A 13,099-nucleotide genomic window follows, 5' to 3' on the forward strand; every position below is an offset into this window, starting at 1 on the left:
CCGGGAAGACTCGAGGGAGGCAGCGGGGGATTTGCAGCACGGAGCGATGTACACCAATGTCTGCAACGTCGCAGTCATGCCAGCGCCTCCAGCATTTAAACTTTTCATCTACAGCAACTGGTGGGTCGCTCAGCTGCAGTTTACAGTTAGGCTGCTGGGAGGAACATGGGCAGAGTGGGGAGGCAGGGGACCCTCGCCTGAAAGCCTGAGCTAATTCCGCAGTGAAGATAAGCTCTGGGATAGAAATTCTTCAAAGGGATGTGACCAGGCAGACTATCACCATGGGGGTCTCCAAGCAGGCAATCAGTCTCCCTTTTAATAAACAACAGAAGGTACAAAATGGTCAGGGAAGAGTACACTTCTTAAATGTGCTGGAGAAACAAAGCTGAAACATCTCTTGTTCCTGATCTGCAAGGTGACAGAGGTTTTTGAAGAAGCAGTAGTGCCCATGTAATCAAACAGGAGCAACTGTGCTGGTTCTGCCCTGAGGCTTGTGCTCTAAACTATAACTAATGAGTGTAAAGGCACTGACAAAAAAAAAAAAAAAAAGCTTCCACAGAATCCCTTTTCTAAGGCCTTTGATTTTACTGGAACATGCACAGCGGTAAAATTCATATAGCCGACGGAAAAGCCACGTCCTGGCCTGACCCTGCCATAGAAAACAGCAAAATAAAGGGGCAGGGATTTGGGCTCACGTTTGGGGAGGATCCATGATTCAGCATGTCGGTTTACTAAATCTCCTCTAATTTGTCACATAATGAGGGAGCGGGGCAAACACCTGCAGCTCCATGCTGCTGCTTCATTGCAAAAAGGTACGGCCCAGACAGTGATGAGCATCTAAAGAATAAATGACTGTCAATTAGGACAGTAGGTCAGAAAGAGCAAGATGATTCATATCCAGGACATACTCCAACCATCCACAGTAACACTCAGCAGTTCTATTCAGCTTTACTTCTTCAAAGTGCCTGCAAACATCCTGTCCTTTCCGTGGCGCTGGCAGGTAACAGCGAGCGGGGCTTGAAACGGGCTCTGGAGACCTGCTAATTCTTGGAGTAATTGAGCTCAGCTGGGAAGAAACAGCTTCCACCGTCCCTCCAGCCATAGGAAGGAATGAGGACAGCCCTGTCCTGGTCACAGAATGCAACCATTGGTCTAGAAATCGGGGGGCATGGAGATTCACACCCCAAAATTAATAAAGAAGCTACCCAGAATTAACAGCCCGTTTTAGAGAACTGGCTGGCTGTGGTTTTCCCAGGAGTAAGCAACAGGTCGTGACAGATGGGGTTTAGGAGTGCTTGGCTCCTAGGTTAGCACCCTGACAATGCCTCCGCTCAGCTGTGCAAATCGTATTTTACTTGCTTGACTGTGAGTTGCTGGGCAGTGGGATGTAATTTTCCATGCTCGCAGTTGGCACTCGGTTTTACCTTGACTTGCATTTGACCGCGCAAGCTCTGTCAACATTGTTTCGCCTCATAGAAAATAGTAATTAAGAAGCCTGGATGAAAGGTAGGCGTTAGTACCCAAGAATTCAATGGCCAGCTCTACTTTAACCTAGTCGCCACAGTTTACTACTTGGTAACAAAATGCCTTTTCCAGATTTACCTGAAGACTGGGATATCAGAAACGCTCAGAGATGCCAGACGTAACACTTGGTTGACTTTGATCTCTCTGAAGACAAATATTTTAAAGTTTAGATCAAGGAATCTTTTAATGAAACAAAGAAATCATGCCACTTGTATCAGTTCCAGATATAAATAAATCAGCTAGAAATAAACAGGAGCAAGGCAAACGCAAAGGAGACAGCCGTGCTCTGCAATGTCAGTCCAAAGTGACTGTCTGATGGATGATAATGTGGCTGGCTTGGAAAAAAAGCCAGAGTTTAAAAGTCTTGCTGCCAGCCATCTGGCAAATCTTCCAAAATATATTGCAGTAAAACTTCACTGAATTGCTACCTTTTTTGCATCTCCTGCTATCCAGACTGTCTATTTACTTTTCAAGTGTAGCAAGGATTTTGAAATCCCTGCTCGGACTCTCTCCTTACGGACTCGTTATAGCCCTCCCCATAGCCAGTTCATTGTTCCTTCCCTCCGCCAGTTTGCCATATATGCATAATCTTCCCAAAGTAAAGATACTCTTATATGTTTAGGGGGTCTCTAAAATACTGAGCGTATCTGACTCTGCTTGAGCTGCTGCAGACGCCCTGTCTGTTCGCAATTCACAGGTGCTGTTCCCTTGTGCTGCAAGGGAGGCAGAAGTTCACGGCAGCAGGATTTATAGCATATCCATCCTCTTGCTCCAGCAGCATCATTACTTCATACTTGGAACTGAAAGGCAGCATTTCATACTTCTAAACGTTAAGGGCTTATTTTCATAACTGAGTAATTTGGACAATGTCCCCCAGAGGCAATAGTAAATACTGCCACTGGCCATTTCCTAATAATCTGTAGCAACATAGAGCGACTAAAAATCATGGTCACTTAAAAATAAAATATCGTTTTCCATTCCATGAAAATGAAAAAAATATCTTTGCAGAACAGGCTGACCTGCTGAACGTTAATGAATTTTTTTCCCCCCTGTTTCATCAGCTCCTCCCACCTGGTCCCTAATCAGCTGTAATTGAGTCCATGGCTCTGCTGAACCGTGGTGAAGCATCATGGCTTGTGGCCATGGTACTGAGAGTACGGGCATGCAGATAACCCTCCGACATGCCGCCTGGGAGGCAGCTGGAGATCCTATCTGGTGACCAGACACTCCTGGGTTGTAACATGGGCGCAGCAAAAGCTATTTTCAGCTTAAATGATCTTTGATACTGAAACTAGAGTTAACCTGGGTGGTTAGCGGAGGAGATCGTCTGCTCTGAGAAATAAACCAAGGGAGAAGGGAGAGGGAGACAAGTAGGAAGGTAACAAAGGAGAGGGACTCTTTAGGCAAGGGAATGAAACTGAAAGCGTGCACTGATGGAAGAAGGAACACAGGAAAAAAAGATGTTGTTGCATCTCCCCATCACTAATGATCTGGTCCCTGTCCCCCCTCAGCTGCCAGCCACGTTCGTCATTTGTAATTCTCAACCTTCTTAGATAGATGGGGCTAAGCAACAAAAGCTGTCTCTTAGCAGCCCTCAAGCTTGTCTCACCTTTGTTACAGCTAGTTTTAGTAATTTTTAGTCAAATTTGTTTGGTTGGTAATGTATGCTTGATTTTAATTTCACCATGTGCAGCAGTAACTTGTTAACAAGCTGCTCCAGGAGATCTTTCTAGGACAGTGGAAAGCAGGGAAAGGAAATAATTACAGCATTTCCACCTACAGTAGTCTGCTTCAGGGCAGGTATAAATAGATCCATAAGTGTTTGTTCACTTAAAAGAGTTCAGCCTAACTGCTTTTTCAATTGCCAGCAGCAGGATCGGTGGTTTGGGTTTTTTCTTAAAAACAAGGGCAAAGATCATCTACTAAATATCACCCTCCCTTCCTCCAGTCTGCAAGCAGCACTGAAAAACTTTCAGAATTTTTACCAAAACCAGATGTCGGGTGTATAAAAGTATGGGCAATTTTTCAAAGCCATTATATTTGTTTGGGAAAGAAGGGCTAATTAGATCAGAAAACTCAATTCAGCTTCAGAATGGAGGAAGTTAATGATAAAAATAATTTACATTTCATTCACTTGATGCATACAAAAAGCTCTGGCTCAATTCATGCAAACAGTACCTCCCTTTGGAGTCCCACCACAAGTTTTGAGAAAGCACTTGCTCAAGGGTCTGAGAACATCCCGTTGCTTGTCCATGGGCAGCTGGGGAGTGGAGCAGGCACAACACAGCACCCAGCTGGGGTGGGCTGGGGGTCCCAGCAGGGCGGGGGGATTGATCTGCGAGCAGGGCAGCGGGACCCTTGCTTGAAGCTCGAGCATCCCCGTGATAACCTGCTTGACTCAAGGAGGGTTAGGAAGCCTCTCGGGGCCCAGCATGCCTCGTTGCGGGAGGAAGAGGAGCCCAGCACGGGTGGCCCACCCCAGGGTGCCCCGGAGCTCCCTCCTGGAGCCGCACTCTCCGAGCTCCATCTACCGGAGCCCAAAGCCCTGCTGCCATCCACTTTCTGCACGAATCTGGTTGAACAAACTTCCCCACTGTGGGCTCACAGAAATACAATAAACATTTATGTAGTCTCCCCGGTAGCTCTGCTAACGGGCCGGTTAGAGCAGCATTACGGGGCTTTCCAGGCAAATTTGCCATCCTCTGCCTCCGGCCCCGTGCTGAATCCTCACCTCGGTGCGCGGTAGTAGCCCATAAGCGCACCAAGCACGTACGCTGCCACTGCCTATTGTTCAGGCTACAGGTACTATATTTAACTGAACAATAGCTAATAAACAAAAGACATTTTAAGTGGTTTGTGGTGTCTGCTGAGCACCAGCTGCCCTTTTTGTATTGCACTGTGTCTTTAGTCCTGATGCTCAGGTCTCCCGGGTCCCATTCAGCTGCAAAAGCCCAAAGCTACAGCGAGAGGAACAAACAAATCTGATAGGGACATAAAAAAATTGATGGCTCATAAAAGCAAAAGGGGCACAGATTTGAAAAGGAAAAAAGCAGAACAGATTCAAATCTTATTGAGAGTCCTACCACAGGAGTGCCATATAAGCAGCAGTTTCCTCCACGTTCTTCCACCGGTGCCCCAAGCCAGCCAGCCTCATGGGTGCCACGGCTCAAACCCGTGGTGCCAGGTAGCATTAATAAGGTTTAGGTCTGAATTAAACCACTCTCCTGCATGCCTGGGGATGTGATTCAGACCTCCAGTCTTGTGGTGTGCGGCAGCTTCAGGCTGTGCTGCAGCACCTGGAGGTGCACATTTGTGAGTCCCAGCCCAAAGCTGGACGGAGGTCCCCTGGGCTCCGCGGACACTTTGAGGGAGGGAAGGAGCTGCTCCCAGGTTTCCCATGGGAGGCTGACTCCAAAATCAGCCGTTTTGAAGGCAACAACAGTGCAAGGCCCCTGACAGCAGAGGGAGGGGTCTGTGCATGGCTTTAGGAGAGGAGGACAGGAGGCTGAGCCCACCTAGCCAAACGCCCGCCCTCCCCTGGCAGGGCAGCGGGCAGGGTCAGCTGCTGCTCCTCAGGGGAACGAGGACCCTGGGACTGGCTCAGACACCCCTGTGACCCGGGGGGTCATTCCTGGGGCTGGCAGGGACTCCCTCCGCATCCCAGCCAGCTCAGCTGTGGAGCTCGGGGCTGTCACCTCCCGAGTCCCTCCTCTGTCCCCAAGGCAGAGTAATGAGGCCAGCAGAAATACCAAGTAGAGAGATTTACTTTACTCAAGGATTCCTATTCACAGCTACAGCTATTGACAGATTTTTTTTCTATTCCTACGGCTGGTGGGAGGAAGCTGATAGTATTTATTAAGCTGATCTCAGGCACTGAAGCTCGATCCTAACTCCAGATACACAGGCAATCATCAGCGCCTGTTGTGTCTGCATGAATATACTAATCCTGCCTCTGCTTTCTGAATACCTAAAGCGATGTATAGGACCATTCATCTGTGATAGAGTCTTCTAGATGGCTGCAGAGGGCAAGACAGTATTTTTAATATGAAGAACTCTATGGCAAGCTATTTTAGTGCCTTAGGATCATTAACATTTTTGAATGTCTGAGAAGCTGCTAACATTTATAAGACTTTACAACCGAGATCCATTCTCCCAAATGGAGAAAGAACTCGTATTTTTCACATACACTTTAGATATTGATAATTTTCTCATTTTCTGATATGACAGGGCTTGGGGATTTTTTTCCCCGCTGAGACAAGATGACTGACAGAAGGAGATGAGAATTTCTCATAAAGAGAAGCAATGCATTTTTACACAGCCGAGGCTGGAAGAAAGCAATAATTGTCCTAATATGCAGGCACGGTTCCTCCAGAACGGCTGATGATTCATTTCAAGAGACATCGCTGACAAAAACGCCAGGCGTGTCTCCCCAAGCCAAGATGCAAGCTGAGATGGGCTTGAACAAACCTCGCCCCTTCGCCCACCTGCTGTGCTGCCAAAGGTGCTGCGGCCGGTCCAGTGCCAGTCTGGGGGACCCTGTCCTTGGTGGATGTGGATCGGCAGAGCTGCACTGACACTTCTGCCACCACAAGTCCAACCCACTGCCACAGAGGTGGCACTCGGCACATCCTTAGCTCAGTTTTAGGGTCATCTCAGCAGATGCTGGGGTGCTCGGAGGCTCCAGGGAGCTTTGGCAGAAGTTAGAGCTGCCACTGCTGAGCCCATCGGGGCTCTGCTTTAAAAAAAAACAACAACAAAAAAAACCCACCAGAGAAGCTGCTTCCAATGCTTGGGCCAGCCCAGAGCCTGGGAGCAGTGAGGACAGGATTGTAGAATCGTTTAAGTCAGAAAAGACCTTTGAGATCATCAAGCCCAACCGTTAACCCAGAACTGCCAAGGCCACCAATAAACCATGTCCCTAAGCAGCGCATCTACGCGTTTTTTAAACACCTCCAGGGGTGGTGACCCCACCACGTCCCTGGGCAGCCTGTTCCAATGCTGGGCCACCCTTCCAGGGAAGGAATGTTTCCTACAATCCAACCTGAACCTCCCCTGGTGCAGCTTGAGGCCGTTCCCTCGTGTCCTGTCACTTGTTACCTGGGAGAAGTGACCGACCCCCCCCCGCCCCTACAGCCCCTGTCAGGCAACTGTGGGGAGCGGTGAGGTCCCCCTGAGCCCCCTCCTCTCCAGGCTGAACCCCCCCAGCTCCCCCAGCTGCTCCCCCCCATCAGCCTTGTGCCCATCTCTGGACACGCTCCAGCCCCTCTGCATCCCCTTGGAGTGAGGGACCCAACACCGAACCCAGGATTCATGGTGCGACCTCACCAGTGCTGAGTAGAGGGGGAGGGTCGCTGCTGTATCCCCTCTGGCCACGCTGGCTCTGATACAAGCCAGGATGCCCATCTGCGGGGGTCCCACCACTTCTGTGCCCCTGCAGCTGAGCAGCTTTGCTTCCTGCACGGCTCCTTTGTCCCCATCGGGCTCTTCCCAGTGCTTGGCCAGACCTGGCAGCAGCTGTAGCTGTTTCACTGGGCACACAGGACAAAACTCACCCCCTCTACCTGCTCTCCACCCAGCCTCCTCTTCCAGGCATTCCCTCTCTCCTCTCACTACCTGCATCTCAGGCTCTGCTGTTCCCAATAGCTTTTATCTATGCCAGGTCCCAACCTACTCATCTCTCATTAAACCCTGGACCTTTCGCAGAGCTCGTCTGCATTGATCTCCCAGCCAGCTTTTGTCTCTTTGACATCTAGGATCTCTTTATTTGTACTTTTCTCTCTGGATCTGGGAATAATTCTGCTCCTATTGATGTTACCAGATCCAGGCCCTGATATTTTATTAAACTCCCCAGGGTAAGGACCATGGCTTCCAGGGGATAACTGTGTGTCTTCTGCTTTGCGGACACGATGGTGGGTATGACTGCTCCCTGCACCAGCAACACCTAGGATGTTGCAAAAGCCTCACAAACAATAGGAATCTTATCCCATGCTAGATACTGGCTTGAGAGAGACATTATCCCTGGCAGATACCAGCTCCAGAGAGACATTTTCCATGGCAGTCCTGCCCAGGAATAGATGCTTATTTCCTCTAAGAGAGGAGCAGGAGCTGGTTGTGCCACTCACTGGAGGATGGCACGGCCACCGCGAGCAGGGCAGGGGTGGCCTCTGCCATACCTGTGGTGTATCTACCTTCTCCTGCTCATCTTCTGATGGTGCATTTTGCTCTCCTGCAGCCTCAGATCAGTATCTCGCCAGAAAGCTGTGGATATGAGCAGCCCCTGCCGGCAGCGAGCGCTCCCCGGAGCACGAGGGGTCCAGGAACGCACGCTCTAAGAAGATCTCTTATTTGGAAAAGTAGATGGTATTGACTATTTATAAACCTAAGCTTAGAGCAAGGCAAGGCCAGCTGGAAAATATGCCACTGCGGGTGAGCGAAGGTGCTTAGTTTGGACTGGAGCACTGGAGGTTTTCAGCCCTGAACTGCAGGGCAGCAGTGAGCAAGCCGCTTTGCTTTTTCTTTTCCTCTCCTACTGATTTAGTTTGGAAGCATTTCAGAGGGCACTTTCTCCTGTTATATGGTGATAAAACCCGGACTGAATAACTGAGATCTGCTGTCTGGCATCAGAGCAATACAAATAACAATAAAAGAAACAAAATAGTGGTGAGTCAGGATGGTTGCGACTTGGAAAAACATCAGTTGTCCTTATTACTCACCAGCTCTGTTGTCTCCTCTGGGGAACACCGGCGAGCCTGCAGTCTAAGAGAGGCTGTGTTTAGCTCGGACCCTCCTCAGAATGGTTTTCTCTGGGGTTTCGGTGGGTCAGTGGTTGCATATGCACGTTGTCAGGACCGTGAGTGCTTTTTGTGGAGCCAGAAGGGTTCTGCAGCTGAGCCCAGCAGGGCCACGGGGCCACAGCCCCGATGTGGCATGGAGGGGCCACAGCCCAAGACAGGGTGGGCAATCCTTGAGGCTCGTGTCTTCATCTGGGTGGAAAAAGCAGCAGAGGGAGCCTGGAGGGGGGGGCCACCCCTATCCCCAACACTAGCTGTGGCTGCCCACTGGCTGCTGAGCAACGTGCAAGCCATGGCTCTGTCGTGCCCTGCAGAGCTTCGTCACAACAGCCCAGCATGTCAGAAACAAGCACTAGGGGCCAAAACCGGCTGGAAGTTGATTTTTGCTATAAAGATTTGTATTTATTAATGTCTAGCCCATTTGCTTTCCTTTGGCACCATTCTCTGCAAGTGAAAAATTTACCCTGAATCACAGCGTGTTATTTCCACTTGTCAAGATAAAGGTTAATGAAATACCAGTAACTGCATCACAAATCCAGCTCTGTATCTATCAGAGATTTTATATGGCATGTTATACTGCACAGCTTATGCCTAGAAAAGGCTGTGAGAAAAAAAAAAAACAACAAACCCACACCAAAACAGTCAGAGGTCAAGAAATTCACAGTTAGAGCAGCTGAGCCTCTGCCCTTCGTTCCTCACCTCTCTCCTGTAGGATGAGGAAAAAGCCCTCTTGCAATTGGCACAAACGAGCAGGGATGAGATTAATCTAACACACAAGATTCTGCAGGACTGCGGTATTTACACAGCATTTTCCTTTGCAAACATTGTCTGCCTCTGGGTAATGGTTACTTGGATATTTATACATTATGTAAATAATATATAAATTACATATGTTGTAGAATCATAGAGTATCTTGAGTTGGAAGGGACCTGTAAGGATCATCGCGTCCTATAAATACATATAGGATGTAGAAACAACATGATGCTATATTTGACATGTAGCTGTCTGCAAAGAGATTTGCACCAGAGGTGCAAAGAGAATTTTGCATACTTGCTGCAAAGGGTTGCTGGTGCCCTTTGAGCAAAGCTGGGCTGGCAGAAGGATGCGCCGCGAGCTGCTCTGCGCCCCGGGATTCAGGAGGCAAGATGGATCATGCAGTGACAAACTGCCTCTCGAGATCCACGGGCACAAGATCAGACCCCAAATGAAATACTGGGAAACAGAGAAGATGCGCCCATGCAGCAGCCTGAGCTTTCAGGAAGGAAGGGAGGAGCTGCTTTGTTTTCTTCCCAGGGAAGGGCTGGCAACGGATGGGATGAGTGTCAGAAGCTGCCGTTTGGGATGAGTCAGGACATTGGCATGGGGCGGTTTGCATTAATACCAGCTTGAACACATGCCAAAGAGGATTTCCAAACTTCACAGCCAGTTATTTCTTGTCATAGGGTTAAAAAATCCTGTAGCCTGTTCTTCCTCTCCAAGGCGTGCAATCAAAAGCCTGTGGAGATTATTCTGAGGAGGTTGGTTTGTTCTGTAAACATATTTTAAAAATCTTGAATACAGATTACTAAGTTTTCAAAAAAACCCCAACCAACAGCAACCCAAAAACTTGTAACAAAGCAAACTGTCTCACAGGGAATCTTTTCCCGCCTCTGAGGTGGATTAAAGAACATCATTATGAAATCCCAGCACAGATTTTATTATGGGCTAAATCAAAATGCTTTGGAGTTTTTGGAATTCAGATCTGAAGTTCATCATTTCAGCCCATATGCTGCATATAAAAGCAAGATAAAGAAAGGGATGTACTTTTTCTTCCTTTTGATATGCAAAGATTTAGATGAAATACTTTCCTATTTGGTTTTTCAGTAGAAATTCAGTAGAGATCCTATCGAACATGAAACACCCTGTGAAGCCTGAGGAGCTCCTGAAATGATGGATGACATCAAGAGCCCAAAGAATAGGTACAAAGCATCTGGAGAAAGAGATCCTTAATCACTCCGAAAAGCTTGTTGATTTGTTACATCTACTTAAAGCTTGTGTTGTTATATATCTAACTTTAAAATTTAACAAACTATTTGGAGAAAGGAAATGTCTCTTAAAAAAACCACCAGTCCTGTCCTTTCAGCTGAGGTGTGAGCAGTACCGCTCTTTGTCGGATATTCTTAGCAAGTCCCTCGTTACAACAGTAGCACCAGATGAGATCTAATTTTCCTAATATTTGCTGACTACAATGCAAGAAGGAAAATATTTAAGATTTTATGTATTCCTAAAGAATAGTAAAAAAAATAGGTGCAAGCTCTGCCCCCAGGTTATGTGCTAGACCTCTTTCATTTACAAGTATTTTACTGTTGCAATTGAATATCAATAGCAATTTTGTGGGGTTTTTTTAAAAAATTGCCCACTAGGTGGCTGTAATTGTAATGGCCATGCTTAATTTTTGGTACCAAATTCCCATCTTTAGCAAAGTCCATCCTTCTTTTTTGTTATTCTGTAGTGTACGCTCTCCACCTCCAGCGCAGCATTCAAAGTGATGGGCTCCTCACTTGGCCAATTTCAGCTTTTTATAGAAAATTTAGGTGCTCAAAATGGCTACTTCAATGGGTTTGTGTCACGTCTGAGGCACAGAAACCCGCCACCATTTTGAAGGATAAAGTGAAAATTCACTGAAAGAAATACTTTGTTTTCTGCTAATAGAAGGAGCGACCAAAGACCGAGAGCCTTTCGGAAAGGCGTTTGCATGCGATTTGATGCAAGCAGCTTGCAATTCCCGATGTATCACAAAACTGTCACAAATCTGATGGACGAGAGCCCAGAAAGCAGGATTGAGCATCCCTCAAGTCCTAGATTCAGGAGAGGAGCTGATGTGAAAAAGAAGCAGGATCTGCTGGAAGGAAAGCTTGAATGCTATATCACAGGGAGCACCATTTCCCTGCTGTTTGCATAGGCTCGAGCCCAGGAGGAGGAGTGGGACTGTGCAGTGGATTTGAAAAGTGTTTGCTGGCTGCCGTTCCCCGTGGCTGCAGTTTTCCAGAAGCTCCACCTAAAGGGAATGGCCATGTAGGCTCAGGTGCGTAGACAGACTTTCCTGATTCAGCTAGTGAGCAGGATACTGATGCTTCGTCTAAACAGAGCCGCCTGAATATAAACATCTATAATGTGTTTGACAGCTCGTGACAAGATACATGGAAAGGGAACTGGCTCTCTTCTCACTTTTTAATTCAAACACAAGTTTTAAGCATAGAAACATTTGTAGCATCTCTTGGCGAAGCATGAACCTGCATGGGCTCACTGGAGCATCGCCATAGCCCCCCAGCACAGTGCACAGCTCCACTGCTGGCAATGCAGCCCCTGCCCCCTTCAGCTGGCAGATAAATCCGCCCTGGATGGGAATTATTTCTTACGTCGTGGTGAGTTTGTTCATCCAAGTGGTGAGTTTGTCCATCCCAGGCAGCTGGGAGGGAGCGGTGCCTCCACCTGGGTTAAAGCACCGCACTGATGAAGGGCGCGCGCCCCATGCCGCAGTCCTGCAGATAACCTGGAGGAGAAAGTGCCTCTGGCAAAGGAGATCCTGAATGAAGGTTGGGTTTAGAAGGAATTCTGGACTGCTGGAGTGTGCCGGTTTGATACCGGTCAAGTAGGCGATTTCACTTATTGCCTGCTCTTGCAGAAATCCCACATCAAAGCGCTTGGAGGGTACAACTGCAGCCAAACCAGCATGCCCCCCGCTTTCACTGGATTTCTTCCTAATTCCATATAATTAAGTGCTCTCTTTTTGTGCCCATACAGACGGGCCTAAGCCAGAACAAGAGCCTCGCGTTCTCAGCACACCCAAGCCCCTGCCTCTGCGGGTGGCAGCACCAGGTGCCATCCCAGCCCCCTCCGACCCAGCCGCCTCCCCCGCATTGTGGGTCTGGGGGCATATTTGGCTGCTGCCCTCCCTGTGCACGCACATCCAGCCTACCCCGGCATTTAAATCGAGTTCATCACCGTGCTAGCTGAACGCCTTATAAAGTGATGTTAATCAGGGAAGAATAATGAGCCTTCAAATTCACTGGAGTCGTAAGGAAGGACCAAGTGCTCAGGTAAAGCGACTCTCCTAAACGGGTCCTTATTGCTGAGGCTTCTGCAGCTACAAGACAAGATAAAGTATTTTTTATTCTGTAACAAACCACTTTGAGACTAATGGATGAAAAGACCCACGTCCTGCTCAGGAAGATGGAGATCTTTTTAAGCCTCTCTTCCTATTCCCTTGGAAGTAATCCCTGCCATCATACTTTGAAACAACTTGAATAAAGCCCTAAAATTCAGGACACTTTGCTGAGACCCTCCAACTTGCTGACTTCTCTGCCTTTCTGTATCTACAGTGAATCTGGCTGAACAGGTTTAACCAAAATAATCTCCATGCAACAACCTTGTGCAAACAGATCAATTCCGTATCCTGTATCAAACGTCCTCCCTGGAGCCCACTGAATAAATGGATGTCCTTGCTATAGAATTATAAACCAGAACTTCATGTAGCATCATATCCATATAGATTCAAAATAATTTGACTGTCAGCGTAGTTTTCAGTATTGTACTCAACCGGCAGTATCAATAGGCACATTTTCTGAGCATTGCAAAGGAGAAGCGATTAAGGTCACCGTCCACATGGGTAGTTCATGTGCTGGTGCCTGACTGGGGGCTGTGTGGAGCAGACCATGAAAGGGGCAGAGCACCTGAGGCTCCCGTTAAACCCTGATGAAGTTGTGGATGCTCTGTATTTTCTGGTAATCACTCTGGAGAGATTT

The sequence above is a fragment of the Falco cherrug genome, chromosome 1, assembly GCF_023634085.1.
Source record: "Falco cherrug isolate bFalChe1 chromosome 1, bFalChe1.pri, whole genome shotgun sequence".
In the NCBI taxonomy this organism is placed as follows: domain Eukaryota; kingdom Metazoa; phylum Chordata; class Aves; order Falconiformes; family Falconidae; genus Falco; species Falco cherrug.